Source organism: Anser cygnoides, chromosome 8, assembly GCF_040182565.1.
Source record: "Anser cygnoides isolate HZ-2024a breed goose chromosome 8, Taihu_goose_T2T_genome, whole genome shotgun sequence".
NCBI classification, from domain to species: domain Eukaryota; kingdom Metazoa; phylum Chordata; class Aves; order Anseriformes; family Anatidae; genus Anser; species Anser cygnoides.
In genome coordinates, this window is record NC_089880.1 from 26,708,753 (window position 1) to 26,714,752 (window position 6,000).

At 42.9% G+C, this 6,000-nt stretch overlaps 1 long non-coding RNA gene across 1 annotated transcript in view; it reads right to left on the bottom strand.

Moving 5' to 3' along the window:
- Positions 1 to 5,099, bottom strand: part of LOC106033032 (uncharacterized) — a 160,591-nt gene extending 155,492 nt beyond the window's left edge. Inside the window, exon 1 of the long non-coding RNA XR_001205155.3 lies at positions 4,508 to 5,099. This is a non-coding gene — a long non-coding RNA (uncharacterized lncRNA). The remainder of the gene's footprint in view (positions 1 to 4,507) is intronic.
- Positions 5,100 to 6,000: the final 901 nt, after the last annotated feature.

Sequence of the window (6,000 nt, forward strand, 5' to 3'; positions counted from 1 at the left end):
ACTGTATATGGAAGTGGAGGCAAATCCCATCAGCATCATGCTGGATGCCTTCAGGAAATGTTCTGGAGCAAAAGGCTCCAGGCCAGTTAATTGCACGGGGCTCTTGTGGCTTAAAGGGTGTTCTGCTGAGTGGATGACAGTAAAATCTGACCTTCCTTAAGGGCAGAATTAATAAATAAGCAATGACAAGAAGCACAAGCAGAGGGCCTGATCCCACTTGCATGAGTAATTCGGAAACAACCATCTCAGTGTCTATTTGTGCCACCCACAGCTGATGGGACAACAACAAACCTGGAGTTGCAAAGGTGCAAGGTCAGCCCTGGCCCACTCCTGGCTGTCATCAGAAAACGACAGCACAGGGCCTCCTCCCTACCACCAGGCAGACACTTTTCTACAACAGAGCAACGTCCCAGGACAGCCCAGAGTCCCTTCGTGCAAAGATCTTAACCCATGACAGCAGCACATCCCAGCCGTCGTATACCAGCAGAAGTGAACGTAGCTCAGAGACTGCAGGCCCCCTCCCCAGGCTGCACGGCCCGCGCTCCACAGCATCCACTTGTCAAAACATCCAGCGAGAGACTCCTACAGTATTCAGATGGAGCCAACAAGAGGCGGCACAGCAAAACAAACACCAGATGGAATGGCGGAGTAGGGTGGGGAGGAAGAAAAAAGCTCTGCGGTCTGCGGACTCCACAAAGCCTCTTTGAGGAAGTGGGCTGAAAGGCCGGGGTGGGAGGGGAGGGCGAGACAAGAGAGGGGGAATTTTCCCTCTTGTTCCAGAGCCCTGCAGGGACCCTGCTCCAAAGCCAGCGCTGCCCATCTCTGCACTTCCCTGCTGAGCTGCTCCAGCTCCCACCAGGACAAACTTCGGGGCCAACAGATTGGAGGGACAAGGAGAGAGTGTCTAGGACACTGTGCTTCTCCTAGAAAACTGCCACAGGGCAGGCAACGTCGCCCGAGAGAGCAGGGAATGGCGTGCCAGCTTCCACAGCTCTTAGGAAGGAAAATCGTGGCTTTTGGAGCTTCCCTGCACAAAAGGGCAAAACACTGTACATTAATTAGCTGTTCTCCTCTAAACCAAGCACGCCGCTGCAGCCAGGTGGGAGGCTGGAAGTGGTGAAGCACCGTCTAAGGGCAAAGCGAATCATCCACGGCATTAAACGAGGTTGTTGGGGAATAACCGCGTGCAAACTTCAGAGGAGCAGAGCAGCATGTATGCACCACACACATTTTCAGTTGGCTGTGACCATTTAACTGAACAGGGAGTCATCTGCCTTAATCATTACTATTAAATTTATTATTCATTAACCACATCAATTATTTAAATTTAAGACTATGGATCCTGGAAGTCAGTGTGAGACACTGGCTGCTTTCAGTTTCCGATAGCTGGCAAAAGCCTGTCTTCTGGTGCTGCCAGCCTGGAGGCCTAACCAACACTAACCAACACACCAGATATGGTCTTGGGCTGCTTTACACATAACGTTTGACCAGCAGTGTAATTCCTTTCATTTTGTCAAGCCCCTATGGTTGGTGACTTCATTTTTCCTCCTCACCCAGATGGCTCAAAGCTTACTTAAAAACTCCGAGGCTCTCAAGGAACACCAGGACTCCAAGCGCCAGATCTTAGAAAAATCCTACCAATGCTACAAGATACTCAGTAAGTCACTAACCTTGGCTAATACTCACAGTTCTTGTTTGTCAGATGCAGTGTTTGTTCTTGTTTCTCTCCTTCAATACTCTAACTAGCTACTGTACATGACAGAAGTTTGGGCTGAGAACACGGTGTTTCACCTGAGCCCCAAGTGACCCCCCTTGAGCATTTGGTAACTCTTTGATCGAACAGGAAGTTTAACCAAAGCCTTCTGAGTTGCCGCCAGATGCCCAGACCACAGCAGCATCTTCTGAATTTACTTGCAAGAGAGGCACCTCTTAACCTCTGCACTTCCACTACCGACATTTGAACAAGAGCTCAGCATGCGTAGCCGGCACCTTTAAGGTTTTAGACATGATTGTTAAAACAAAGAGGCTTAGGATAAACTACCACTATTACAAACCCAATCTCCTGCATTCTCCTAATCACCCTTTTAGCCTTTCCCAGGATAGAGGCTGCTTCCTGAGCCCTTTCAAGCATCCTGCAGCACTACTTGGTGACTAAATCTCAGGAAAAACATGCTGAAGAAGCACAGTGGCTAGTGAGATTTTCAAAAGGATTTTAATGGCAGTTAGGTAGAAGACACTTTGAAAACTGTATCACATGCAATCACAGGAATCTGCTACCTAACCTAGAGAGAAGGGCTGAAGTTTTAAGGGGCAGAGCAAGGGATACTGTTTTGGAAGAGATTCTGTTAAAGACAGATGTGCCAATTAAAGTACAAACCATGTGGAAGAGAAAATAGTATTGCTACAGAAGGAGAAAGAAATCCCTTCTTTTGGTCAGATTATGAGCTGTTTGTTAAAAAATTTCTGTCTAAAACATGACATGGAGTTTTCTGGCTAGGGTAATTCATGGCAATATTATTCAAAATAATAATAATAATAATAGTAGTAATAGTAATAATCTGAAGTTAAGAAAGGGCTAAACAACAGTGCTTATATCCAAACTTTTCAAAAGGCTTGGGGTTTTGGATCTCTTGAGCCTCCTGTTGAACTGAGATGTATTTGAAGGAAATTTTTTTCTTTGATTTCTCCCCCTTCTTTTTAGATGGTATTTTTCTAGGAATGCAGTTTCCTGATTTTGCAATAAAGGGGGCAGGGGGAGAAAAATATTTGTAAAAACAATACAGAAATGTACTTTTTAAACAACAGAGGTGTAATGGAAAGACAGAGACAAACATATGATTTAAGATAACTTTGGCTTACTCCAGGGTAGATCATTTATAGGGACCATTGCCAGAAATTACGCTTATAACTTAATTTTATACTGTTTATAGCCACATGACTTTTTCTAGTTGTTAGTAGATAATCCTGAGACATGTATTACGAGGCCTGCCAAAACTGTTCTTTTTTCCTTAGTGAGGAATTTTTTCTCCTAAATAAGTCAGATTTCATTTTGACTGAGCTCCAGTTAATAAGATGAAACTCAGTATGTATATTGTGCATCCCTTTTGCAATTCCTTGTTTATATACAGGGGTACATTTCTGGAAGGATAAGAAAGCCATTGGGTTATATTCATATAAACCTGATTGGTCATCAAGAAAGATCTGGATGAATGATGCAAGAAAAATGAGACTAGTGACTTTTCTGGCATGGTTCTCAGTTCTTCACTGTCAGTAAACTAACATGATCTGTCCCAAGAGAGCTTTAAAAAATTATAATAATCTTTTTCTTATAAATTATTTTCCTCTTCACTAGAAATTCTGCTGTAATGGTAACTATAACATGTATTTCCATGTTCAAGCAGCATATTTACAAGGCTAGTATCCAACCTGCTTTTCCAAGTCAGCATTTTAAACAAAGTGATTTCTAACTTGTTACTGTATTTTGGTGAACACTTGGAGCTGTCCAAGACACACAGAAAAAGCAGTCCTGATTGTCTAGACTGTGAATTCTTTAAAGACAGAGGAAATACATCAGTATGAAAGTCACTGAGACCATTCACATGCAAAAAAATAACACAGATAGTGGTTCACAAGCTCATGTCTGACACACTGCCTTTGGTATTTCAAGTTTAAAACTGGCTATCAGGTACAGGGGCATGTGGTCTACTACCTAATTTTGTATCTTGCCTTTGCAGTGTGGATCTCATTGATCTAGTTCAGGTATAGATTTTGGTCCTATTGTCACATTCTAATTTCTCGTATGTATTGTTACATTCCTAATCTACACAAAACAAATTTTCACAAAACATCTACTTCTCACTGATCTCCTGAGAATACATTTGCTATAACCTAGACCCTTGCTATACTCAACTTTATATCAGCAGCACATGGGCACACATATACTACATTTCATGTTACTGGCAGCAATATATTTAAAAAAAAAAAAAAAATGACAATATCCTCAAGGGGTGCTAGCTGCTGTCACTGAATCCAGCCAGGACAATCCACATGAGGTTGCAAGGATCCGTAGAACTTACTGTTTGGTTACAAAGTCTCTCAGAAATGTACTGCGTAAAGACAGGGGCAAAAACCCACACTGACTTCAGTGGTTTTCACAAGAGAAAATGAAAATGAAAACAGAAATTAACAATGTAATTTCAATGCAATTTCAATGTCTCTCAAGAGTCAATGTCTCTTACGAGGCTTGTCTTATCTCAGATACAATAGGTGTTCTTGCTGATGCTCTAAGATATTTTTTAAGTCAACAGTGTGCCAATGGTATCCCAAAATATCAAATAAAAAGATCCACACATCTTGCTTTCACCAGCTCCTCTATGTCCAACCCAGGCAATGCCCACTGCAGCCGAATGTCCCTGGTGCATCTCTACAACGCTGTGAAGAAATCACACCCGTGTTTAACCAAAATTGCTTAACAGAAGCTAGAAATGAAAACTAACCAAATACTCACAAGGGGAGGAGTGGGTCCTTTGGGCTGCAAAGGCTGGTGTGATCCAGGTGGAAGTTTCCCTCTGAGGCAAGAGGCGCTGAGGGAACCAAGGCCCAGGGCCTCCTCGCCGCCATTTTGTTTCACTCAAGACAGCGGGTTCTAAATGAACCCAATGCCTTGGCCATGGCAGCCGCTCCTCTGAGAGCCTGAGCAGGGTGTGTGGAGGTAGCCTTGGACCAGGGGCTGAGTTGCTGGATCAAGCAGGAGGCACTGGGGTAATGCTGGGAGACCCACAGCCACCCTCATCCACAGGGGACTCTGGTCAGGTGCAGTCAAGTGGGGTGTTGCTGAGGGGCCTTCCCCTCCTGAAGCAGGAGCCTGGGGTTAGGCAAGCTGCTGCCGTACCTCAGCTTCATGCTGCGGCCTCCATGCATTTGTGCCTCACAAAAGCTAAATGGTTGCTTTGGCTCCAACAAGATGATAAAATGACCCACAAAATCACCACCACCACCCAAAAAAAAAAAATGGAAAGCAAAAAAACTAGTGATCATAATGAACTATCTAGACCTGAGATTATTAATACTATTAGAAGCATAGAAGCAATTGAACTCTCAATTCTACTTCTGTAACACTTGAGCATTTAGTACTGCTTTCCTTTTTCAAACCACTCTTGCTGTTCCTGATCTGTAGGTATTCTTTTTGATGAGTTATTTCACCTCATCATAACATGACCGTAGAATAACCACAGAAACTGAGGATGGTGGGCCAAAAGAGGAAACAAAACATAAATTTCTCTAAAGAAAATGTCTCTCATGATAAAGCAACAGTCACCTGGGCTACTCAAAAATGAATGCTGTAGGGTTTTTTCTCATCCTCAAAACTACTCTGTATTTCACAGGTAACAGTGTATTTAAGTGTAGGTAGGAAAAGTTGCGGTGAATTTTTCCCATTAGTTATATCGATCTATATCAGTCTAATTTCCCATTAGTTGCATCAGCCTAGTAGCTATATTAGGGAAAGAGAATTTCACCTTTTTCCCTCCTTTCTCCCTAATGCCCAGGAATACATCATAAAACTCTACAAAATAGCCATAAGGGTAGAAACACTGGTGGTCTTCCAAGAGTAACATTTCAGAGTGATTCCAGACTGGCCCATTTCACTGGGCCATTAAACCTGGAATTTCAACTGTTACATTAGGTGGCATGGAGAAATTAAACAGTGTTTTCAATGTTTACTGTAGTTACAGTCTAATAGCTAGTGTCCATTTTGTCACCAGCCATCACACACGGGATTATTGGGATGAGGCAGTGATTTTTCTACATTCTGTTTAAGCAGACCAAACTCCACCTTCAATTTTTAAGTCACGTTCTGTAAGAAAAATCCTACTTAGCCATCAGTGGCACACAATGGCCCCATATCCTTATTTTCTTACTTGTCTTTCGCAATAGTTCTGAGGTGTTGTCAGCACTGGAGTGATGTTTTAACAGTGTATCTCATGTTCCCACTTTCTTTGA